Source organism: Sparus aurata, chromosome 11 (assembly GCF_900880675.1).
Source record: "Sparus aurata chromosome 11, fSpaAur1.1, whole genome shotgun sequence".
Taxonomy (NCBI): domain Eukaryota; kingdom Metazoa; phylum Chordata; class Actinopteri; order Spariformes; family Sparidae; genus Sparus; species Sparus aurata.
In genome coordinates, this window is record NC_044197.1 from 9,000,593 (window position 1) to 9,028,223 (window position 27,631).

Below are 27,631 nucleotides of genomic sequence, written 5' to 3' on the forward strand. Positions count from 1 at the left end.
AAGTTATAAATATGACATCATAATACAAAGGACTTTTCCACTTGTTTTCAAAGAAAGTACATTTGATGAGTTGGGAGATTAGTATGGTAAAACATGACCAGGACTTGCATAAGTATGGTTGCTATCCTTTCTCAACATACTGTATCTGTCTTCTGTCTCATAATTTGATACCATGCCAGCCTCATATATTCAGCAGTTGTGAATATACAGTATACAAGCAGAGGTAAAAATGTGTGTTTTTCTATATGTAATACAGCACAATATTGCAATGCAGGGCATGATTAGACCGGAATGATATCATGACTGCTGAGACAACCTACAATGATAAATATTTGTGGGCAGGTGGTGGTGCAGGTGGTGGCGTGTGCATCTGTGTGTGTAGGTGGAGGTATGAAGTGGGGTAAAAGGGCAACACAAACATAGGAGCTGACATACAGAACCAACAGAAGGAGCAAAAGGTGAGCAATTAGCTGAAACTGTAACTGATGTGTGAAGACCTGACATTTCTTGGTGTGTGTGTGTGTTTGAATGTGTGTATACTATATGTGTGTGTGAGAGTAAATGCAGGTGTGTGCAGGTGTGCAAATCAGAAAAGATATTTTCAGGATTTTTTTGCCTCTCTGGGTCAAAATTATTATACACACAAACAAAAGGCGATAACGGCCCTGCACATCACTCCATCCATGAGACACACACTCTGTCTGACCCACAGCCATTGATAATTATCAGTGTGCGTGCGCGCGCGTGTGTGTGTGCGTGCGTGCGTGTGCATGTGTTGGCCAGCATCAACAGGCTCAGTGTGGAGCTGGACAACAGACACTGGCTCCACATCAGATGTAATCACACACTAGATGGAGATCAAACTGTTAATAACCTGCAAGCCTCCTTCCAAAAATGGATCCAAAAGCTCAAGGAGAAACAAATGCACCCACACAAGGGCTAGAGAGGAAGAGGGAAGAATACAAGGGAGACGGTGATCAGAGAGTGAGAGGCAGGGAAGCAGAATCACTGAGGTATAACTGTTTCTTGTCCTTGTTTACCTCAATTCACAACAATTTGCTAGTTTTTCCCAGTGTTGTGTTACTTTGAGCCCATGTGTTTAAAAAAAGTTGTTCACAAGAACTCAGTAACAAAAACACAAAACCCTGGAGAAAATAACTTCATTTTGTATTTTCTCATGAATGACGAAGGCCTCTGCCTCACCTCTAAATGTTCCAACAACTTCATACCCGTCTAGTCTCAACAGCTTTTCTTCGCTCGATGTTAAGATTACTGTAAAATCTGGCAGGGGCTCTATAGCCTTTCCACACTCTGTATCTTATCGGACAGAGTTTCCAAATCTGGCAAATGTTCACTGACCTTTAGCCATCAGGATCTCGATCTTCCTTCAATTCACTTCTCAAAGCTTGCATTTATAGACCTGCAGTAGTTCCTTTATTTCTTCTTGCTGTTCCTCTGGACCACTATCTCATTTTTATTCACTCACTTTAGTTAATTTGCTTTTTTAAAGCTGTTTGTATACCACTTAATATAAGCTGAGTAGTGTTCCTTTACTGTCTAAAGAAGCAATGTGTCAACATTGTAACTGTCCACTATAAATTAAGATAATTATTATTAATTATTGACTGAACAAGTCTTAACTGAGCAGCACTTTGTGCAGCTTTGTGGTATAGAAATGTTCCTCTCAATATCAATCACAGACACCAATTCAAAGTTGGTATTTGCTATGCAGAACTTCCTGTTTAACAAGTCCAATAGAAAAGGAATAAGACAGGGCTATCAGAAAAACATACAGAGCGATGGCAGCTCACCACCAAGGCTTAGGAAAACACCAAAGGAGCACGATGGCTGATAATGCAAACCCTCACTGGGGTCTTTAGTAATCAAACATAATTATCCTTGTCACAGTGTTCTCAAACACTCTGATAATCACATTCCCATGCACGCTCTCACACACACACACACACAGACACACATACATATGGACACACTAATCCTTGAAGCCTACATGGGGATCATTTTTGATTGATTCTGTTGCAGAGCTGGTTCATTTTAGAATAAATGTCCCACTCCTGAGACACCCTGCCCTCTGCTGTCCCACCTGCCCTATGTGTGCCCTTTTTTCCCACTTGTATCACCCCTTTTCCTCCACCCTAGTGTCAACTCTTGACTCCGCTCCCCCCCCCCCCCCCACTTCTGTTACATTGGTTGTAATTTTCTTCCAGCCCTCTAACCCCCTCAACATCCGTCTTTGTCTCCTTCTTTCTTTCTCTATTCCCCGCCGAGTCCCATTTTCCATTTCTGACTCTCCTTACATTTAGCACCTCACCTAGTCAGTCACTAGTGAGGGGAGGAGTAAAGTACCTGCTCAAATGTCATCAGCATCAACTCTGGATCTCAATCATCTCAAACAGGATGAAGGCAGGGGCTTGTAGGGGGGGAGGGAGGGAGTTTTTGGAGCACCGAGATAAAGCTGACAGCACACTTCATTGGAGGAGGAGGGGAGGGGGGGCTGTGAATTAGATTACATTTTCCCCATGGGTGTCTCTCCTGGAGCACAGCCCGGCCCGGGTGACATTTTGACAGAGTAGGCCTCGGGCTTGTTGTGCTAAGGTTTGCCGTAGCTCTGTGACTACACAGATGGGATCTATAATTGTGGTGAGCTAGCCAGTTAGCTCTCGCTTGAGCCTGTCAGGAAGCAAGAAAGACACTTCTGAAGACGAGTGTCTGCTCAAAGAGCCATTGTCTGGTATTATAGCTGGAGGTGACAGGGCTATTAAAATGCACACAGTCTGAGCACCCGTGTGCATGTGTGTGTGCGTGTGTCTCGCAGTGATGGGCGGAAAGAGGTGTCTTTGGTATAATCCACTCTGTGACATAAACCTGAGTGCTCTCTCTCCCCCTCCCATTCCCTCTAACCTCGTTTCTTCCTCTCACTATCATCTGGCCATCCCTTATTCTGTCTCTCCAGAATAAATCTTTAATGGAGGTTTTATTGTCCCTGATCAGCATTCAGCGCTGTACATGTTTATGCGGGCTCATCGCACACACACACCTCACCCGTCCCTCCTTCTGACTCGATTGTCCCAATTTCATATTCCTGCTCTCTTCATTCTTTCCCTCTTTTATCACATTCACAAATCTACTTAACTTCACCACAAAGATTGCATTTTTATTCCTCTATTTGAACATTTATTTTTTTAATGTTATTGTGTGTGTTAAAAAACAGCACTGTCCTCCATGCTTTCAGCTGAAAAAGGTGCTGTCGTGTTTTCTTTCCATCCCAGTGGGAGTGAGTGTGTTTGGGAGCAAAAAGGTGCTATGCTGTGAATGTAAATCCTGATTGGGGTCTTTACTCAGTGGACCAGGGAAAGGATGTTTGTATAAGCAACAACAAAGACAATGACAGGTGAGGCTGGTGCTATGATTGATGTGCATCCAGCTGAGGAGAGCATGTGTAAGTGCGTGTGTGTGAGAGAGAGTGTGTGAATGAGTGAGTGAGGATATTTTCGTATTAAAGACTCAAAGGTAAATTTGTGGCAATGCGGCTCCTCTGTGCACAGTAGGAGTGCTGGGGAATTACGGTATCACTGTCCTGCAGTTTGCACGCGCGCACACACACACACAGCTGTAAGTGCCACAGTTGGGTGTACATCAAAGCATTACAAGGACAAAATGTCCCTTTGTGTATATGTTATTGAAAATGATTTATACACTCTTATAAACCGTATGTAACACGGGGACGACACAACAACATTGTGAATAATTCTTCGGATTTTAAGTATATAAGCTTGTATGTTTGTGTGTGTATACAGTGTCTCTGTGATACACTATAAGGGACGTGTTCTGTCCTCTAACTAAAGTCAGTGTATCCATGCATTATAATCAGTGGCGTTCCCCAGTAGACTCACACAAAGTCACAGTGGCACACAAAAACACAAATCAGCACACTCACCATGTCAGACACAAACTCCACTTTATATTCTGAACTTACAGCCACTGGCCTCACCAGAGACCTGCCTTCAAAAATGGAATTCATGTTGCATGTGCTTTTTGTCTGGGCATAAATGTGTTAGTGTAGGAGAGACAGAGAGAGAGAGAGAGAGAGAGAGAGATGCATTAAACTATGAATGTTGCACAGATATGGACAGAGATGTGCTGATAGAGCGAGGAGAGGAGCGAGGGATATAGAAAGAGAGAGAGAGAAAGAGAGAGAGGGAGGGAGCGACCTTGCTGCAGGGAAGACTTCTCCACAAAGGCTCTCTGTAGGGTCTCTGTCCAGCACACGTCAACACCCTTAGGCTACACACAAACACACACACACACACACAGTAATATATACTGTATATATACACGAGAAGTCGCACACAAAACAGATTTGAGAATGAAGTGGTGCAGAGAGAGAAACAGAGGTTCCCTCAGGGCATTCTCTATTGCTCCCTCTCTCTCTGTCTCTTGTTCTCTCTCCAGATAGGGTTAGCTAGAGTATTAAAGAGGTATTTCATCACTTTAAGCAATTTGACTTCTTTTCGCCAGTTAATTTGAGCCTACTTCACATCTCTGGACACAGCCTTAAATATATTTTGAATATTTTTAGATAGACTGGCAAAGAATGGAAGAGTAATAGATCAGTTACAGAAGTGACGAAACAACATCAGTATGTGTTATTCCTTCATTACTCCATGGCAAAGGAGCAAAAAAAAAATATACAACTAATTCTGTTTGGCTGACAGGTTTCAGTTAAAATTGAATGACCTCAAACTCTGTTCAAAGTTAGTGCGCAATTGACTAGATCACTGTAATTTCACACTGACAGCAGCACTAACAGTCATTTTAAAGCTGCAACTGTAACATTTAAAGAGACATAGTTAAGGACAGTGCACTGACATTTCTGCTGTGCTTATTCTATGTATGTGCTTATTCTGTGTTGCAGTTTCCACTGAGATGTGAAAGCATCAAACACGCATTTTACACAGAGGAGATGTACACATTTGAAACAACATGATGAAAAAATACAATTAATCGTATGTAAGCTATGTGTTGTACCTGGAAGTTATTGCAAACAAATGTCGTGATTAGCTCATGATTAAATGGGTAACACTAACCATAATTGTCTGATTTATGCTACATTACCAGTCAACTCTTAGAGGTGAAATAGGACTAATCATGGGTCAAATACACTACCAGTTGGACACAGCTTTGCCCTTTTCTGTGTGATGTAAGCTTGATAATACAACCTGAGGTATTATGTGTTTGGCTGAGAAAAACTCACTACAATGTCTATTGTGTTGTTGGCATGATGAGAGCTGCCAAAGATGGAATTACATCTTGATGCCTTCTGATTCAGTGTCTTTTGAACTGACATGTTGTTTGTTGAGATGGTAGTTGCAGCACCTTACTGCAATGGCACGCTCCAGATCCCTTCCCTCTAGGTTTTATCTAATCGTCCTGTCTGATCAGACACCAATCTGAGGTCCAAATCCAATAATGTACAAGTTGTAGGTCTGCAATTCACAATTTCTTTCATTATCAGCTAATCTGCCCTCTACAAATAAATTAACTGAATAGTTGTCTGGTCTAGAAACAAATGTAAAACAAAATAGAAAAATATGCCCAGAGGCCAAGCTGACAACCTCAAAATCTACTTTTTTTGTACTAACAACAGTTCTAAAGTAAAATATATTTAGTTCATTGGCACATACGACCACAGGAAGCAGGAAACTATCACAGCTGAGAGTCTGAACGCGGAAAATATGTGTGTATCAGAAATGGTGCTCACACTCTTTCTATTAGTGACCAATGTAGTCATCCACTCAAGGTACTGAACTTAATGTCAGCCTTTACATTTGTACATAACAAGACCTTGTGTGTAGAAGTACAGAAATATCTTTGTAAAATTGACATTTTGTTCTTGAAGCCGGCTTCAAGAACCACTTAAAAACTGATCAACCATTCATCCACACAGGATCAGTTCAGTTAAAACTCCACATGCATATCCAGGCGCTGGTACACATGTGGAAAAACACACTTGATCTACACACCTTTGGCACATATACACTCCCAGTACAATACCTATTCTCACCCCTAACTGGGTCAATCCACCATGTATTCTGCTGGGGGAGGGGAGGAGACACGGGTTTTGCTGAAATGGAGGAAGCAAACACCAGAAAAAGCTTCCTCACTGGGAACAATTCTACCAGTAGTGAATCTAGGACAGCTGTGAGGAGGAAGGGATGATGGAAGGGGGGAAGGAAGGATGGAAGGAATTAAAATGGGTAGCAGACAGAGTGCCACGAGAAAGTAAAATGATACTAGTACAAGGAGAGCAAATGATGAGAGGGTAGAGGGCAGGCAAGAGAGAGAAGGATGAGAGAAGAGAGGGAAGAAATAGGCTGTGGAGAGGACAGTGGTTTCATTAGTGAGATTGATTAGATGAATGGAGAAGCTAACAGCCTCTCTGCTCTTTAGCTAAATGCCATCTCTGGGCCTATCAGCACCAGCTCCAATAACAACACATAAATTAGAAAGCGAAAGAGTGAGCGAGAGAGAGAGAGAGAGAGAGAGAGAGGGACCACAACAGAAAGAAAGAAAGCATAATCGTCGTCACAGAAACACAGCACGCTGTGCCTGGGGAGGACTGAGATCATGAAGAACAGCAAATGGCTGATCACCTCATTTGGTGGCAGGAATGTAAGCAACTGTAAGGTGATGTATTTTGTCTTTGTGTATGCACGTGAGTGTGGAAAAGGGCCCTTGAGAGACTTGAACCTGCCCCTGATTAAATATTACAAATCTTTGTACTATCAAGCCCCTGACATACACACAAACACATACAGTACAGAGACACAAACGCACACACTTACACACAATCACTAATGACATTCACCCATCCTGAGGGCTTCCTTCTAAAATGTTGCCTTTTACATGGAAACTTAACAAGTGTGAAATTAGAAAGGTTACCAAATAATTCACACACACACGCACACGCACACAATAACAAAGCGTGTGGCAGCGAGTGGAGCTCAGATGGGGGGAGAAGTCCTAATTGAAAAAGCCTCTCCCTTCCAGGAGTTTGCTGCTGAGGAGAGACAGCACAATAAGGTAATTAAAAAATGGCTGTGTGATATGCCAGGGTTTATCTCAGAATTGTCACACACTGACTGATATGAATTTACATAAACAAATCATATTTTCTGCCCTATTAGCTCCATGTGAAAGTGTGTTCTTGTTTGGATGTTGGTGCAAAATAAGTAGAGAAACAAAGTACCAAGAACTGTGTTAAACAGTCCATCTGTTGCATTTTAATGACGGTCGAGTGATTTAAAAAATGGTGTCCTTCAGTTTATGCTTTTGTGCCAACAACACTTGCTTAAGCGTCTATAAACAGGGCACAAGGGATTTCTCCAGAGATCAAGTAAGCTGAAGTTGACATTACATCACATCTGTTTTTTTCAGTGGTCTGGGGTCTGTTCCTGGGTTTTATAATCTACTTTCCGCAATCAGTAAATGGAATTATGTAGTAAAAGTGTCAAATAACTCTAGATGTGTTTCATATTCTAGATTCCTCAAAGTAGCCACCCTTTGCTTTGTTGACAGCGCTGTAAACCCTTGGCCTTCTCTCAATGAGCTTCATGATGTAGTCACCTGAAATGGTTTTCGCTTCACAGGTGTGCCTTGTCAGGGTTCATTTGTGGAGTTTCTTGCCTTCTTAATGGAGTTGGGACCATCAGTTGTGTTGTGCAGAAGTCAGGTTGGTACACAGCTGACAGCCCTATTTGACAACTGTTAGAAGTCATATCATGGCAAGAACCAATCAGCCAAGTAAAGAGAAACGGCAGTCCATCATTACTTTAAGAACTGAAGGTCAGTTAGTCCGCAAAATTGCAAAAACTTGGAATGTGTCCCCAAGTGCAGTCCAGGAAAGGAAGACCAAGAGTCACCTCTGCTGCTGAAGATAAGTTCATCCAAGTCACCAGCCTTAGAAATTGCAAGTTAACAGCACCTCAGATTAGAGCCCGGATGAATGCCACACAGAGTTCTAGTAGCGGACAAATCTCTACATCAACTGTTCAGAGGAGACTGCACAAATCAGGCCTTCATGGTCAAATAGCTGCTAAAAAAAACTACTAAGGAAAAGCAACAAGCAGAAGAGATTTGTTTGGGCCAAGAAACACAAGGAATGGACATTAGACCAGTGGAATTCTGTGCTTTGGTCTGATGAGTCCAAATTTGAGATCTTTGGTTCCACTCGCCGTGTCTTTGTGCGACGCAGAAAAGGTGAACGGATGGTCTCTACATGCATGGTTCCCACCATGAAGCATGGAGGAGGAGGTATGATGGTGTGGGGGTGCTTTGCTGGTGACACTGTTGGGGGTTTATTTGAAGGCAAATGAACAAGCATGGCTACCACTGCATCAATGTATTTTTCAAAAGGGGAAAGACCCCAAACACACCTCCAGGCTGTGTAAGGGCTATTTGACCACGAAGGAGAGTGATGGAGTGCTGCGCCAGATGACCCCCCTCCACAGTCACCTGTCCTAAACCCAACCGAGATGGTTTTGGATGAGATGGACCGCAGAGTGAAGACAAAAGGGCCAACAAGTGCTCAGCATCTCTGGGAACTCCTTCAAGACTGTTGGAAAACCAATTCATGTGATGACCTCATGAAGCTCATCGAGAGAATGCCAAGAGTGCGCAAAGCAGTGATCAATGCAAAGGGTGGCTATTTTGAAGAATCTAAAATATAAAACGTTTTGAGTTATTTCACACTTTTATGTTTACTCCATAAATCCATGTGTTCATTCACAGTTTTGATGCCATGAGTGAGAATCTACAATGTAAATAGTCATGAAAATAAAGAAAAACCATTAAATGAGAAAGTGTGTCCAAACTTTTGACTGGTATTGTACATTTGACCATATGGCCTATCTGACAATGTGAATGATGGTTGTCAGGGGAATTCATATTGTGGAATCAGAGAATTGTGACCGAGTGCTCCACCTTCCAGAAATGAATGCCCAAAAGTATGCGCTGTTTGCCCCATATGTAAATGATTATTGTGTCTCTCTTCGACAACTTTAACTCTTCCTAAGCTATAAACTTTCTTCACCTTTCAATGATGTTGACCAACAGGCCATAAAAAATGGTAAATTAACTGTATTTATGAAGTGCTTTCTAGTGTTAGTGACTACTCAAAGTGGTTTAAAACACAAGTTAGCATTCACTCATTCAAACACACTTTCAAACACTACTGACGGGGGCGACCATGCAAGGTGCCCCCTGTAGACTGCAGAGACTGGAGATCGAACCACTGAACAGTTAAATGGTGGTAGATCTTTCCTACTCCAGAGCTACAGCTGCCCGAAAAAAACTAGGTGTAACCTTGGACTCAACATGATTGATAAAAGCTGCTTAAAACAGATATATTACACAACTAATCATATCTTTTATAACTCTTTTAGTATCCCTGTCTGGACCAATGGTGACAAGCACATTGCATACTGTTGAGCAAGGCTGAGCAGTAGGTCTGGATTTTTTGTCATTGTTGTCATTAGAAATGTGATTTTGATTTCCAAAACAAGACCCTTTTCCAGTTTCACTTCCGCTCTGTGAAATGTCCGACATTCGTATGATTTTTAAGAATACAGTTAATTGCAGTGCTACATAGCTGGGTGTGGGACAAGGGCTACACGGTACCAGCTGCTTGGAGGCACAGTCAGTCACCAGTAGACTGACTCTCCCCCAGCTATCTTCACCTTTCCACTTCCCCCCTTGTCATTTTCTCTCCGAATGGAGCACAGTTTGCTCTATTAAATCTGTAATGATATGCAAATGAGATGCAAATCCCTCCCAGAGGAGTGGACTGCTGGAGGGAGGCTATCTGATGTCAGCGTTCAAGAGAGAACCATCGCCTCAGGAAGAAACAGAGAAGAAAAAGTGTGTGTGTCCAAGACGGTTGGCTTGTGTGTCTAAGTGTGAGAGAGAGGAAAAGGTAGAGCTGTTGAAAAAGGGCTCGGGCATTGATTGCAGCTGTAGAAAAATGTTTTTGATTTATCTTGGACACAGGAGCAGAATGGGACCTTCAGTATCACCGCATGGCAGAAAAACTCAGTCGAAGAAAAATAATACCCTCAATCTGTCCTCTGTACAGCTCCAGATAGGAGGCAGAGAGAGAGAGAGAGAAAGGGGAAGGCAAAGATAGGAAGGAGACAGAGAAATGAAAGGAAAACGAAGATGGAGATTGGGAAGGGGAGGGGGGAGTCAAGGAGAGGCTGATGCAGCCATGCCTGTTGACAAGAGAAAAATACACCTTTCACTGAGAAATAAAGCTTCGCCTCCCTCACTGCTGCATTCCCTCTGACATGGCAACTCATCTGGCCTCGCCTCACTCACACCGCAGAGAGAGAGAGGGGTGGGGGGGTCATAAAAAAGAGAGGGAAACTGCATCAATCCGCTTTTCTGACATCAGCAGTGAAACCATGTGAGAGAGAGAGCAGTGGAAAGCACTAAATTACACACACAAACACACACACACACACACACACACACACACACACACACCTTGCTTTCCCAATGTGCACAATGCTCCAGCGCATATGGACCAACTATATCTATGCTGGTCAGAGTCACAAACCCTGAGCCAGGCTCTTGGCATCAGTCCTGTGTGTGTGCTCCCTCTCACCCGCCTCCCTGTCCGACTGTCCACCACTTATTTTCCCTTCGTCCCAGTTTATGCTCAGCTGTGGCTTAGAGATAAATACATAAAGTTGGAGCTGGACACAGAATGCAGTACCCATTCCTCTAACCCTTGCTCACGGTCTACAAACAAACACACAGGGGAACGTGTGATGGTGATAAACCTGCGCTATTTTTAGCTGTAAACACAAAGATGGAGTGTTTGTGTTTCTAAATTCCACCGGGACCGGAACATCGTAGGTTTCACTGAGCCACTATGTTCGTTTCTATCCAGTATTTTTGTGTCTCTGAAGAGGCAGCCATCCATTTGCACCAATTCAGATTCCTTTTGATGACAAGAATAATGTTGCACCAGTCAGCCGATTAAATCAAAGGAATGAGATGCTGAATATCATGGAGCTAACAATACTCATACTGAAAAACACAACTATACCTCCTTACTATTTGTAGTAAGTAATGTCCTGAATATTTCTTTTTAAGTGCTGTATGTCTAATGTTCTACCACACACAGACAAATGTTGATGTGCTCTGTATGAACAGTCAGTCCTCTGCTGTTCACCGGAGCATGGAGGAGGTTAAATGATTTTCTCAAGGGTACATCATTGGGTTTTGAGGTGAGGACCAGTGATAACTAGTTTGCTCCCCTCTTCACCCTTTCTCCTACAGCACAAACACACATGTGCACACACACCAACAACACATTCAGGCCGACAGACACAGAGTAGTTTGATCCAAATGTGCCACGTTTCAAGCTATACTCACAGGCGCTATGCTGTTTAACTGATACCAAATCAATAATCAAAGGCTGTGCAAAAATTGTTTCCAAAGAAAAATGCATAATGAGATATTTAGCTGCCTTACTGTGTTGTAGGAAACCCCACAACCAACATAAATGCTTTGTTTTTAGTCACAACATTGTAATGTTTGTTCTTCAGTATAGGATTGTTAAAATATAAATGACATGCACTTCTCTGTATTTAGATCCACACATGTTCCTCTATCATTGTGCCCACAGCACTATAGGGTATCAAAGCCATACAGTACATCTATCTACTCTCATCTTAAGGTCCTGATCATCAGGCACTGTAAGGGCCATCAGTCAGCATCAATGGCTCTAGTCAGTGCGGTGTGCCCTACACCACTGGCACTGGACAGCCCTTGTTGGAGGCTTTTTGGCCGACTGAGGATGTAGAGTCAGCGGTGGCTCGTCAGTGAGAGAAACCACTCTGATTGGCTGTTCAGGTCAGCAGATCAGTGCACGAAAAAGGAAACGGCAAAGAGAGGGACAGCCCCTTGAGGCTGTTGCTGTAGTATCCATGATTTTATTAATTTTGCACAGTTTCTTCATATCTCCTCAGTGTCATTTGAAGCTTATTGCAGCTTATAACAATGGTGTGTATACCTGCAAAGAGGTATTTCCTTTCATGCAGGTGCAGAATGCACAAACTTGTCGTTCACCAGCTGTAGTCTTTACTGTTTGGCAGAGACACAGGAGATGTGTGTTGACACTATTCTCAGCCCTTGTTGCAGCTAGTTCCTTAATGTCAGTTTAGCGTGTCAAGGCCTTAAGACCCACACCTTCCTGTCTTCCTCAGTCACTGTTTCTTTCTTTATAAACATCCAGCATTTATGAGCAGAAGTGGACTTATTAGCCAGTCAGCTGGTCACTAAAAGTACTGAAGTCATTTCAGTGGATTAACAAGGTGGCAGTGCAAAGAGCAGGGGAAGCCAAAGTAGTGCAAATCCTTGTGGCACATAATAGCAAACATGGCCAGCAACAGAAGGAAGAGGACAGAGAAGGATATAGAGAGAAGTCAGTGTTAATAAGAAGACAAATCTCTTCTGTGTGTAGTGTAAATGACTGTTGATTGGTTAAGAGGATGAGTAACGTGATTGTAGTCATGATGACTCTGATACTGATTGTGATGATGATGAATGAGAATATTCAGCCTCATTCATCATTATAGCAGGTTATTTAATAATTTTGGCCTCCAAATATTTTGGCATATAATCACTGTAGCAAAGGCACCCAGAGGAGCAGGTGTGTGTGCAGTGAAGTGAGCATGGCTAATCAAAACTCTTAAACTCCATAGCTGTTAATTTATACTCAACTGTTACATGAGACACAACATTACAATGTGTGATCATTAAATCAGATAGAGACAGCGTTTTAACTGAAATCTTCATATCATATTTTCAGTATTAATGCAGGGAGCTGACTGAGGGTGACACATCATTATAATCCCAACATAGCAGTTTGCTTTTCCGCCTCAGTCTCAACATCTATAATGGGTGTAGTTGTGTACTCCAAGCACATTAAAATGCTGCACTATGTTGCAATGCATTGCAATGCACACCTCGCATGCCACTGTGAGACAGCATAAACACTCACGCAGTGCACATTGTACAATGTGCAGACTATTAGTGTGTGGATTCAAACTATAGGTGAAACTCTCTTTAGAATATGTCTGTATTGCCCTTCCCCATATTGTTTATGTGGTTCTACAATTATGAACCACCATAATATTCCATTTTCAGTAAAACAGAGTTCAACCACTGAAGAAAACAGTTACGACAATTCAACAATATTGTAAAAACACCCTTGTATCACACTTTATTAGCGCCACATCTAACACTGCCCAGTGTCTCTCCCTTTTATTTCCACTCCTTACTATCAGCAATAATGAAAACCATTAAAATGCTTTAGTAGGATGGACTGCAGACTCTACTTCTTTTGCAGGCTGATAAAGAAGCTGCTCTACTGTGTGTTGGTCCCTGGGCCGCAGCCATGGTTGAGTGAGCTGCACTCAGACACCTGCTGCTCATTAAACACAACAGAGAAAGGTGACCACTTCAATCAGGATATTAAGACAGGAAATGAAATGGACAGAGGGGGTACAGCTGGGGGAGGAGGTGGAGGAGGAGAGGAGATGCAGTGCCCCAAGGTCAAGAACGAGGAGAGGAGAGGAGAGGAGAGGAGAGGAGAGGAGAGGAGGTTGTTCCCTGGCATTATGCCCAGATGCAGTGTTGTGTCACTCACCTTCGCTCAGCTAAAAATTCCCCAGCACTCAGAGGTGAGCGTGTGTCTCTGCCCTGTCCACCCGACATCTCTTAACAGTAATCATGTATTCCCTCCTATTAATATGTTATGGATCATGGAGTATATATCCATATATCGATCCACCAGCTTAGCTGTTTGTTACTCCTGGTCAACTCCCTTCACTACGCTTTCTTCTCAATCTACTTCTCCTCCTTCACACTGCTGAGCCAATGACACCTACCCACTTTAAACCCTTGTGATAGGACACCTTTCACTTTCCTGTAACCTGAATAGCAAATTACATTAATATCTCCTAATCCATGCTTTACCGGCATGTAGGCTTGCAGGTATAGTTCACAAAACAAGCCAATTTAAAAAAAGGAAAAGAAGATAGCGACAGTGAGGGTAATTGATTTTTTTATGGAAGTATTTTGTTAAGTAAAAATGACAAAGATTTCCAGTATCTCAAAGGATTCTGTGTTTTTCTCTGTTTTATAACATTCTAAATTAAATATCTTCATTTTTGTAGCTGTTGTTTGGACAAGAAAAGCAACATGGACATTTTGTTCTGGGTTTTTGTTTCATAAACTCAGTGGTTGCCAAATGATGCAAAGTGCATCACTTGTTTAGCTGTTCAGCAATATTATCATAACATTAAGAGATCATGACTAAAGAGCAACATTCACATTTTATATGTTGTGTGAACAACAGATTGTCTTGATTCAAAATATTTGAGAACATTGTGAGCACTGTTTTAATCATTTAGATGATGTAATCAAAAGCCACAGACAAAGATTTAAGTTTTGCTCATTTATGGCTTTAGACCTCCATGAAGTCCTGGCAATGATTATGCCTTTCTGCCTTTGTTTGTTGTCAGCGTGAATGACAAATGTCAAATACAGTTAAAGAGCAAAATGTCTGCTGCTTATATAAAAGGCGAGCCTAAAGAGTAGGTATTGCCTCTCCTCATACAAGATGTGTCTCCATCGACACAACCAACGCTGCCATACTCCATCACCATAATTGATGTTTGAGTTTCTGCTGCGTTGCATTTCACTTACAACAGCCTCTTGGATCCGTCTGGATAAAAACAGTGACTGTGCACTTTGTTGCTGCACCTACATTATTTCTTAACTTCCCTCTAGGACAGAGGCCAAACTGTTCTGTTGCACAGACAGACCTGTGACGGTTCTGTTTTACCTTAACAGTACCTTAGGTTTTTCTTAAAGTGATTATTGGCCTGAAAAAACAGCAACCTTCACACAGATAAATGCAAACAGATATACACAGTGAGACTCCACAATGTAAATAAAACAATACATTTAAATTGCATGACTTGCATTTGTATGAAAAAGGAGAACAGCTGGTCCATGAACCTTCTAATGTTATGAATATGAAAACAGATCGAGCATATTTTAAGGTTCAGGTAGCAGCACGTTCTCAAAATACGGCATCTGACAATGTGTCACATGTTTGTAACAATCTCTAACATACTCAAACCACCACCTACCTATGAACAATTACAGAGACTGTAAAACACAAGCAGTCTGCAATATATCCAAGCTGTGAGACAGCATCACAAACACACACACACACAAAAAACACTTCACACATACCAGAGCTCATGACATTCATAAGAGGAAATGAAAAATAGTGTGGTCCTGTCCCGAGCACTGGCGTGCAACACAGTGATTGTGTTGAGTAAATGTGATTACCTGGGAGTCACTCTCTGGAGGCAAACGCCACAGAGTTATTACACTCTTATTATTCCCAAACTAATATCATAGCCTGCCAATCACTAACAACACATTCCTTAACCACATAGTGACAAGTGTGTTGATGCCACACACACTGCATGGGAAAGAGAGAGAGAGATACACACACAGACAAAAATACATTTAGGTAGACACACGCCCACAGAGATCTACACTTACATTTAAACACGGTGAGAAACACATGCAGAATAAATCCAGACACGCGTGCACACACTCACCCGACGTGGCTGCAAGCCAGCAGACATTTACACTCACATACACACACACACACACACTTCCTTGGAGGGCCCCAGGGCGAGGGGAATCGTCCTCTTCATCTGAAGTGGAGAGGAAGCCCATTGGCCAAATTAGATTCCGCCGTTTCCTGACGGAGTTAAGCATCAATCTGCAGCACTGCGCCGTGATTCGCCGTGACCTTGGCCTATCACATCACAGCGTCTGGGAGTGCTCAGAGAGGCTCTTAATCAGACCTGGAGGACATGGGGCCTATGATGACATTACTCAGCCTTTATCTCTCTACACACATCCCTCTGTTTCTCTGTGTGTCTGTCTCCCAATCTGCCCTGTCCTCTTCCCTTTATTCCCTCTCAGCTGCAGGGTGAGGAGGTGGCTCCACAGCTCAAATGGATGCTTACTTAACCTGACCTCTGAATGTAATCTATGTTCATTGATCCGATTCTGTGGCAGACAGTTTGCCCCACAATTCTGACCAAACACAACAAAACATGCTCCTTCTGTATCAAATGTGACCTGTTTCCACCCATTCAGTTCAACAGGTACATCAACAGGTCAGACCACCACCGATTCACAGTATTCAAACATCCATTTTCCTTCACACACATATATACATGACCGTCCTCTAAACAATACACACACTCATCCTCATTGCAGGGCTACTGCAATCCCATTGTGAATGATGAGGTTGTGCTGAGATGGAGATAAATGAGCCTTCATTACAGCCATGATGGCACCAAGCAGCACCAGAGAGAGGAATGAGAGAAAGAGATGCTCCCTTCCGTTCATTCCCTTCGTCCATCATTTACCATGTCCAAGGGTTCTTAACGCATAAAGGACACCAAAAGGATAAGGTATATACTGAGGATGTATAATAAATATGTGCATTTATATGGCCTGTGCTTATACAGACATACACATGCACACCACATAAAGGAAATATGTGCATTTATATTGCTCATTCACACACACACACACACCCATACAGTGCTTCAAACCATCCAACTCCATCCATAGAGGCCATGTAGAAAACTCCAACATAGATAATGGGATTCTGTGCCAGGATCTATCAGGGGGAAGCCTTTACCTCCACATGGATAACACACTTATCTTTAAGCTGGAAACACACACACACACACACACATTTATGCACACAAAACTTTCTCAAACCCACAGACATGCTGCATTACAAACAAATACAGCACAGGTATACCTTTTTTAGAACATTTGGGCCATTTGATGATTGAAACAGATTTGTAAAATCAAAAGATATAAAAAAGCCTGTCTTATTGTTGGCAGACAGTGTCAGGAGAATGTAATTGGATTTTCCCAATGCTATACAGAGGGTAGAAAGTTATGAGGTTGCACCACACCTGTATATACATTCAGACACACACAGAAATGCAGTACAGCAAACAGTGTGATATTACAACTGCCAGTATGATACAGTAGAGCGTTGTTATTTTCAAACAAAGTAATATTACCACTCATATCCACTCTATATCAGGGCAAATATTTGCAGTCCGTATTCTGCACTGTAGCAATACAGAAGCAGGATCAGAATTTTAACAACCTCGCGACTACCAACAGCCAGTAAGTGTGTGTATATGTGTGTGTGTGTGCCTGCTGCTGAGTCACGCAGGGTCCAGAATGGATTAGCCTGAGTCAAGCTTAATTCTCAGTGGGTTGATTTCTAGTTGTTACTTCAGAAAGGCGCGATGTGATGGGAAAAGGAAATCAAAAGACAGAGATAGACTGAGACAGGAAGACAGACCATCCTCAAGGCATGCAGATCAAACCCTGACTTCACTCAAACACACACACACTCAATCGCACACACACATATTTTTCCCTCTATGCCACTCTCTCTGGCACTGGCTGTCATACAAACAAATGTGCATAAACATGGACACAGACATTCACTGTACCCCTCAACTGGCTCGGAGCCAATCAAATGACTTGCACGTTTCATCTTTACACATTTTAATTGCTTTTCCAACTTTCCTGTGCATTCATCCTCCCAAATGCCATAGCTCTCTACTTACTGTAGCTGTCAGTGGTGTAAACATTCCAGCATACTGATCATTGAGTGAACACTGAATGTCTAAAATTAGTAATATAACCCCAGAAAAAAAGCAAAAGTGGTCATGAGATGATATCTCCCCAAATATTCTAGACAGTGTTCATCCTGCTGAGGTACCATTGAGGAAAGCACACAGATCTATTGCCAAAAAGATGGTACAAATCACAGCAGGAAGGTTGAACATGGGGTGGCACCACCTGTAGACGAACACTGTCCTTCTCAAGGCAACTTCAGCAGGAGAAATGTTTTCAAAAGGTCACATAATCAAGACTGAACCCAGGCCCTCTGACTACATGTGAAACATACATCCGTCTGCTGATCTGATCGAACCTCTAAAAAGCTGAAACAAAAATGATCTGTATCTTTTCAATCAGCAGCAAATGCTCTAGAGAAGAGTGCTCAATACTAGGCAACAGCCACAAGCCAAATGCCAAAGGTTTTTCTTCACTATCCAGTTTAAAAAAAAAACAATGGTAATCTATTGAGTGTCAAGAAAACTTTGAAGATTCACCAGCCATTTGGTAAGCTAATTTTGCACACTGCTAGTTAAGTAGGGCTTTAGGTCTGAGGTATTGTACTACATACAGTGGACAACATTGCTGCAAATTGCACCTGACACGAGGGCCAGCCCACTCCAAAACAAATGTTCTTTTAATGAAAAAGACTCCAGCTCATCAAAGCCAATAAAAAAGCATTATGTACTAATATGATAATATCATTCCACAGAAAGACAAATTACATATTAAAAGACACAGATGCTCCCTGGGAGCCTCTGAGAGCACGCTTCTGTAGCCTGCAGCCTAGAGGCAGCGCCCAGCCCACAGTGATTGATACTCCGATACAGACGTTTTTCTCACTAGCCAAGTCCGAGCCAGTAAGAAAACACACACACAAACACGTCTGTCATCTCCTCTGAGCTCTGGCTGGCACAGCATATATCTTCCTCTCTCCCTCTCATTCTCTCTTTCTCTCTCTCTCTCTCTTTCTATCATTCTCTCTCTCGCTCTTTCTCTCTCTCTCTGCTCCATCCATCTCCGGTGTTCTCATTCATATCGCCCTCTCTTCAGATCAGCATCTCTATATCTGGCTTCTGTGAGGATGTATCCATCTACAGCATGTCATAGAGGCATATCTCTCTTAATGCTTATCTTCTTCTTTTCCAACTCTTCTCCCTCAGCTCTGCACTTCTTTCTTAACTTGAACACTCACACTGAATTACATTATGAAATGACATGCTGCTGCAATGCATTTAAGTGTAAAGATATCTCCCTCTGACATATTTCTCTGATACATATTTAAAGCATGCTTCCTAGTGTACCATGCACAGACTCTGAATACAAATACAAGCCCACAGCAGTCTCTCTCACACCCTTTCTTACTCATCCTTTTAAGTACTGACACACACCTGATGAATCCTATGCCCGTTCCTCCTCCTCTGCTTTGCCACCACACCACGAAGGTCACTGCCGGCCCGCTGATGCTCTTCCTCCTCCTGTCTTCCTCTCACTCTCTGTCCCTCTCACTGTCTCTCTCTCTCTGCTTTGGCCAGTAAGAGAGAGAATCCTCGCAGGGGGGCAGGAAATCCTCAGCTACAGACAGAGACACTTACAGACTGTGGAGGCTAACTGCAGCTTGAAGCACACCGGAGCTGCCGGCTGACTGAGCTGTGGAGGTGTAGGGTGGAGGCTAACGTGGCTAGGCTATGGTCTGCACCACAGCAGCCTATAGACACGCGCAGCCCGAGAGCTTAGAGAGTCGCTAGCTCAAAGCTCACCGCGGCAAAGCTCCGAGTCAGCAACCTACCCCCCCTCCCCGCCTGCCTCTCTCGTGCTCTCGCTCTGCCTCTTCCCCCTCCTCTCCTCTCTCACAGTTACCACATTCTACCTAATAGCAGAATTCTGCCTTCCTTCCTTAACTAAAGTATATCACTCTCAGCTCTCGGGTTTCTCCTCAGCTCAGAGAAGATTACCTACTTCTTCTTCCTCTCCGGAGGAATTAAAACTTGCACACTTTTGGCTGTCCATGTCGCCTGTTTGTCCGCCTCTGTCTTAATGGTGTTAAGCCCGACAGGACTCGGACTGCTAAAAAATGTAAGAAAAATTTTCATTTGGTAGCGCGAGAATGGCAATTCCTTTACATTTTCATATCCTCCAATTGGGGTTATTCAAGACCACCAATTGGCAATCCAATCGCTGGAGTTTGGAGGGCTTTGTGGTAGTTGGAAACGCCAGCAGAGAAACCCATGAATTAAATGTTTTAAATTTGTCTTTGCTTGGTGCCACCCTATTGGCAGCAGGCACGAGTTCAGGGGTCACACAGGGCGTGCATCCAAGCAGAGACAGTTATGATTAAGTTGGCTTACCGCTATCCTGTTGAGGAAAGGTCAGTAAAAGTCATAACATGTATCCCCATTAGTCGTCAGTGTTATTATTAGATCATGTTCCGTTACATATTATTATCTCATCTTTAATATCAAAATCTGAGTCATAACCATAACTTTAAATACTTTGACGGATCGTAGAGCAAATATTTAGTAAGCAAGCACATGGAGATCAGAGAAGCAGAATGTCAGATCAATGGAAAAGAGATGACAAACTGGTTTGTAATTTAAAATTCAGTGGAGCTAATTAACAGGGCTCAGCAGGCGGACATGCTGCTCCAACAGAAATATCTCTAAATGCACAGCAGGGTGCAGATTCTGGATATTATTTTTATAACATCTCTGACTCTGAATCAGTTAAACTTGCCTCGATATCAGAATAGGAAAAAACAATAATCTCTCATCCCTTCAGTCATCGATATACAATACCAACATCAATTGGCAAAAGCCTAAGTAGAATTAGTTTCTAGAAAATTTGTGGTTGCCCTCAGAACTGTTCCCAGTAATATCTCAGGATATTGAACTAAAAGTATCCGCATGACGAGACAAAAAAATGACTAAAACATTTTTAGCAATTTAGGTGAGCTGACCCTTTAACATGCAAAGTGGCACACAGACCACACTCATGCACACTTACAACAGCAGGGGGGGACCGAAATGGAAGAGGGGCGGTGGCATTCAGATAAATCCAAATCCACACGCTGCCACCTTCACTGCCTCCATTTATCATTTAATGTATTCATCCTCTCCAAACCTAATGCCCTGACAAAGACGGGCTTATTCAACCCTCCTTAACACACAGATTAGCCACAGACAGACTACACATACAGACACCCGCACAGAGGAGAGGGAAGAGATGAACACATAAACAGTGGGAGAGGGAAGTCAAGTGGAGCATCATCCATTGGGAGAAAAGAGCAACCTGGGAAATAAGTGACTGTCTCAGACAGGGGCAGACTGGAGAGGAAAACATTATAGCCTGGCAAATATCATGCTCACAATGTTAAGATTGCCACATGTTATTTAAAAATGTCACAACTCTTCTGTTGTTTCATTTATCTAATGTAATGACTCCATATGTAAAACAAGCTGCGGATAGAAAAGGCTGGAAGAAAGTGACAAACTCATAAAGAGTCTTTCACAGAACTCTGCCGTCTTGTAGAACAAACAGCTTAAATGATATGAAATAAAGCCTCCCCTCAGTCCTCTCTAAAATTTCTCCCAGCTCTCTCCACCCCTCCTTTCTCTCTCCATCCTTCACCCTGACTGTGTTTTCATCCCTTGCTCTCCTTCCCTCTCATCTGAACATGGACATTCAGTGCATCACCACAAAAAAAAAATGTCATCTTCATCTCCACTCATGGCTGTTGCTATGACCACAGCGATAAACCTGACTGTGCTGCTTCACTCCACACAGAATAAGTGCCTGTATAAGATGTTGTCATGCTCACTGTATCCTGCTCACCTGCATCATTTTTCACTGCAGGCCATACTTAGCGGGGGCTTCCCACAGATCTATACACAAGGACCCACATGGGTATTTGAACATCATTACATCCAGGAAATTCATTTTGTCATGACTATAGTTTCCCTCTGCTTCTGTGTGATGAAGATGTTGTAAGGGACCGCAGTCTATTGACAGCTGTCGAGCGAGGCCATAGGGGCAGATTGATAACCGAGTGTGTTAACTGTCATTTGGCAGAGAGAAGATAGATTACGTTTAAATAATGACTGGCTGAACAACGTGGAATATGCTGTTCCGTCTCCCTGCCACTGTCACATGCTCATTAAGAGCATCAGAGCATGTCATTAACATACACACATATGCTCACTAAAGCATATCATTAAATAGATTTAATTATCTAAGTTTCTGAGTCTCTGCATAACGACAACAAGTGCACGGTGCATTCAACTTCCAAACAAATGACTCTCGTCAGTACATTTCTAATTAGTGCAGAGAAGAGGAAAAAGATTGGTATTAACCTGGGCTTACTCAGCCTGCGTGTGTTTAAGTGTGTGTGCGTGTGTGCGAGTGTGTGTGTATTCATTCTCAAGTAATTATATTTCCAGGCAGTGCTGAGCAGAGAGGGGCAGGCCTGTGTGTATATTCCATTCGGCTTATCAGACGTGTCCAATCCTGAGGTAGATCAGATCGAACTGTAAAAGCTCATTAATTACGGATGGTTGCTGAGCGACAGAGAAAATGGGGGGGGGGGGCTGGTAGGGGTGAGGTGAGGGGATGGATGGGTGAGGAAGTGGATGAGGTGCAGTAGTGGAATGCTGAAGCTGAGATATAATTGAAAAAAAAGCTCCCTCTGGTTTGTATTTGTGAAGTAAGCACTCAGCGAGCACAGCTTTGGAGATCAAAGGGTAAATGTTGCTGGCCGGCTCCATCTCTGCTGATGGAGGCTCACGCAGCGTCATTCATACATGAAAAAGACTCGCATAGCATACACTCAAAGAACACATGGGAAGATTTTGAAAGGCGTTTGGTTATGCATTACACAGAGAAAATAAAGTCTATGGGGGATATGCTGGATAAAATGCAATTTTAGTTGAGTTACAGTGATAGGATTTTGTCTTCCCACATGGTTATTCTAAGTTAACGCAATTATGCAAATTCACCTCTTAAGAGTAAGTGTTCATCAGAGAAGTATCTGTTTGTGAGTCCTGTTGTGATTCCAGGGATGAACAGAGACATTAAATGAAAATAGCCATGTAATCAATACTGTAAGTAGCTGAGCCCTGTGAAAATAAGAAAATAATTAAAATTATGAAACCTCCTTTCCCATTTACAGGAGACAAGTTTACTTTTCTGTTCTTTGTTTCATGTGTATTATGTTCGTCATCATGAACGTGCCAGGAAAACTGGGAAGTGTAGCTAGCAGCAGATCATTTAAGTCATCAGACAACATCCAGAAGTTGTTTAAACTCGTATGAGAGTCTTAATAAAAAAAATTCTGAATAAGACACATTGTTCTTTCAGGAGCTGATGATGGAAGTGGCTAAGGAGTGAGACAATTCGCTTTCTCGCTATTGTTAAGGGTTGCATATGCACTACCAATCAGACAGGTGGCCAGGTTCAAGTAGTGACACTGTAATGATAATTACCTTTAAATCATCATTTACTTCAGTTTCTGTTTCGTTCTCAGCACCAACTGAGCGCTGCTTGAACAGAGACAGATGGCAAAGTATTTGCAAGCCAAGTTCAGTGTGTATCATAGCATCACCAAAATTAGCATGTCCACCCCAGAGGTCATCTTAACCAAATATTCTCCGTCACTGACCACATTTTTGACAGAATGTCGGAAAAAATCTGATGGCTGTCCGTCATTTTGACAGATAAGGAAACTGAAAGCAATCTAGTGCAATGTTAGTAATTTACATTATACTTTTAATAAACACATGTAAACCACCTGTAGTAGACTCAATTTCTGGAGAAGGGCTGCATGACATCTCAGTCACATACATCTTGGTATCAATACAATTTTAGTTGAGTTACACTGATAGGATTTTGTCTTCCTAGATGACTATTATAACTATTATTATTTCGAGCACCACATGATGCTTGTGCTTACAATGGATGTTGTACAACTAAGGGAATGTAATGCGAGAGGAAAAGGCTGTTTGATGGCAAAGTAAAGTGCCAAATATTTTCAAAACATAGCTTACACTGAAACAAATGTATATTTTCTAGGTGGCACTTATTTTAGGTGGATGAAATACGTCTTGCTGCTGGTCCGCTTTACAACTGCACAAGGCTGTTCTTCCATGCCGGCTCTATGCGCTGCTTCTCCACACAGAGGGAGAGCTGATGGTCATCTACTGCAGGTAATACATTGACTTGGGATAAGTACCTCATACAACCCCTCATCAAAAGACCCAAACTATCACCTATAAGCTTTGTACTTAAATGTGGCAGTGCTTTGATTCAGTACTGTACATAGATCGAAACAAGATATAGATAACAAGATATTCTTTGTGAAATGATACAAGGCATTATACTGTAGCTTCTCTGCCTTCCTGCATGCTGGGCATGCCTTAAAAGATGATTCATGGGAAAGCAGCAGTTCATTATGAAGGACTCCAGTAACTGAATTCCAAAGATTTGAAAACCGTTTTTCAACTGTGCTTCACAGACACAGATACAGCTTTATGCCTGGAATTGTACACACCACTCAATAGCCTCGCTAAGTCTATATACATTAGAGTCCAACTACTCTCTGCCTCCAGTTTCCTCTTTTTCTTAGACTTCCCTGCTGCCATTTTACCTACCACTTTCAGAGAAGCTATCGACATGGCTAATCAAAGTACATGGACGTGTGTGCACCTCCTTTTTCCATTAGCTGGTGACTCTCAGATGAATAAAACATAGCTGATGATCATGCTGCAGCCTTCAGATTAGTGCACACACATGCATACATACGTTCATTCATACATACATACATGCAGAACCACACACCACATATACAATCACATTTATGGCAAGACATGAGAAACCAATTCCCGTTCGTCACACCCACCTACAGGTCAGAGATAATCATAAAATGTAATTGGTACACACTCTTGAATATATTAGTGTTTGATTTGGGCTCCGTGGAACTCCCACATATTCACTCTCTGGTGACCAGCAGACAAGAAATACAGCAGTGCGTGTTAATCTCCAAAGACTTTTCCAAATTATTTCCTTATGGAGAAAATATAATGACAATTATTTACGAAAGTTAGTGCCTTCTTTTTGATTCAGTGCCTTAGAAATGTAAAAAATCTTTGTGCTGTGATTTCATTGTATTGTTGATTTCATCATGCTTAAGTTTAGAGGCAATCGTAGAAAGCTTAAAAGTTAAATAAATGGATCTTGTAACATTACCAATACACCAAGTGTCAGCATCATAGTTATGTGCTAATGCACTGTCTAACTGATTTTCTAATCCTCCAGGTGCACAAATTATACAGGTATGTATAAGACAATGCCTCTTCCTTCACAGCCATTTACATGTGTGCATGTAGATTGTAGTACTATTAAATACATCTGCATTGATGCTGTCAAACCCAGTCACATCTGCATGACTGTAGCTTTCAGCCAGGAGAAGATGTCATCAGGTGACGTCGAACTTTCACGGGGCATTTCGACCCTGAAACACAACGCCTTCCAGTTGGCGGGTCGGCAGTGGTGGCCAGTCACTGCCCATCTCCTCCTGGCCCCCAGCCAAACTCCTCCCTCCTATTCCAGAGCCAACAAGACACTCTTTCTGCTGCCTCACCTAACCTACGGACAGCTGCCTTGCTCTCCCTTCCTACACCCTACCTCAACTGGGAATAGCCAGGTCTGCCACCCTGTGTATGTAAAGGCCTTGAGACCGACAGTTTGTATTTGGCTCAAATGTGCATTTTGTATTGCATGGCATCAAGTTGATTTTGTAGAGAGCTTTTCCTCACAAAGAGAGGGAGAGGCACAGAAGGAGCTAAATTTTAAAGAAAATTTGGTCTTGTTGTGAATAACACTAGCATTTACAATAGCACCCATTTATTTATGTCAATTCTACCAAGGTATCATAACACATATGCCAATGATATATTGGTATTTTAAAATGCTATGTGCAGCACATTTAAGTACCTCTCAGCAATAACTCCCCAAAAGAGCATCTCTCTGTTTCCCTCTATTTAATCTCCTCCTCCTCCCAGTGCCTTCTGCAATGTCTGGGTGTCATTAATCTGATGGTGCTGGAGTGGTACCCATTACAGTCACACACCCTAAATCAATGACTGATACATGAGGGTGTATGTGTGTCGGCATAGCTGAATATTGCAGCGGGAAATAATGTGGTGTTCCTTCTCCTCCTCTTTACACTGTCTTTTGATTCCTCTGCCCGCATTGCTGATGATCTTACTCTACAGGAGGGCCTAATGAGCTGACGTGCCTTCATGAAAAAACAGAGAAAACCCACGCACACATACGTTCGCATATGCACATACACAGAAATGACTCAGATTGTTTGTTTTAAAAGAGTGAACAGTGTGATAAATCACAAATGCTAGTTAGAAGTAAATATTTGCATGTGCTAATTGGACTCATTAATGGAAGGGATATGAGTGGGGGTGGGGAGGGAGAAGAGATGAGTGACTACTTAAATATACACCACTGATCAGCTATCTAATTGGAGCTTTGTAATGCACATGCACACATGCTCACAACTGTTTGTGTATTGGTGTGTTGGGCGGTGGGAGAGGAATGATTAATACCTTTTTTAGACACACATGCGGAGGCACGCGCACACACAGATACACACTCAAGCAAAGACTCTTCTCTGAACCCCCTGTCTCCGAAGAGGCTTTCAAGTAAATTGAGTTTGGGTTTAGGGTCCTGTTTATATTAATGAGTCCACTGCCGGTTGAGTTAGACCCAGTGCTCTGTGTTATTACCTGCTTGATAATGAATGCCAGCTTGACTAGCAGCAGTCAATGGAGGCTGCCACACACAGCAGATAATGCTGCAACTTGCCACTGGCTTGCAGGAATAGATTAGCTGCAATCTGCCTGGACTACAAAATTACAGCAAATGCCGAGAAGAAACTGTGACAGACCTGATGGCTTAAAGGACTTTGACAATTACGATATACTACACCTTGATCAAACAGCATTAGCAAATAATTGAACACATTTGTTTTTACCTTCCTAGAAAAGCAGATTGGTGACATTTGTCAATCCAATGAGTGCCTGGAGCTTTAAACTATTTTAGAGGTAATCTGGTAAACATTTCGGTGATTAATTTATCCCATTATGGACAACCCTGCTCATCACTAACACAAATACAAAGCATTGTTACCAATAGTATAGTAGCTGTGGGTCAATACCAGTGCTTCATTGGTATTCACTCTCAGAGCAGCAACGGAGCAAATGTAGCCTCGACATCAAACTGCTCAGTGCTACAGTATCTTATAATGACATACTAGCTGGTTAAAATATAGACTTGCAGGCTCGTGTTTCATGTTAAGTGAAAATGAATAGTTCATGGATTAGCTTAATTTCAGTAAAGTAATGTGATGCCTGAATGCATTGCAGCACTGGCCAGCACGGCAGAAAAACAGATGTATGGAGCAGGGCTTTTAGATCACATTATCATTATGTGAATGGTTGTATATGTGTCAGTTAGAGGAACCCCATCTCATTCAGGTGGCAAAAATATATTTTGCCAATGCTTAAGACCTTCTCTATGAGCTCTATTTTGCAGTTTAATTAAAATCATGGCTTTAATTTCACTGCACTGACTTTTTCAACTGGAAAAATGTACCAAAAAACATTGTTGTAGTTGTGACATTATTCGCCTACGTGTTCATAGCACAGTGAATTCTCTCAGGATGGTCAAACGTTATTCAAGAAAACAGAAGAAACTAGTAAATGAAGTAGTGCTCGATTATAAAACT

At 42.3% G+C, this 27,631-nt stretch overlaps 1 protein-coding gene across 2 annotated transcripts in view; it reads right to left on the reverse strand.

The window, feature by feature from the left end:
• dab1a (DAB adaptor protein 1a) overlaps positions 1–19,638 on the reverse strand; it is a 204,388-nt gene extending 184,750 nt beyond the window's left edge. For both annotated transcript variants that reach the window (XM_030433468.1, XM_030433467.1), the window contains exon 1: positions 19,233–19,638. The gene's annotated coding sequence lies outside the window, so the exon portion shown is untranslated. The remainder of the gene's footprint in view (positions 1–19,232) is intronic.
• Positions 19,639–27,631: the final 7,993 nt, after the last annotated feature.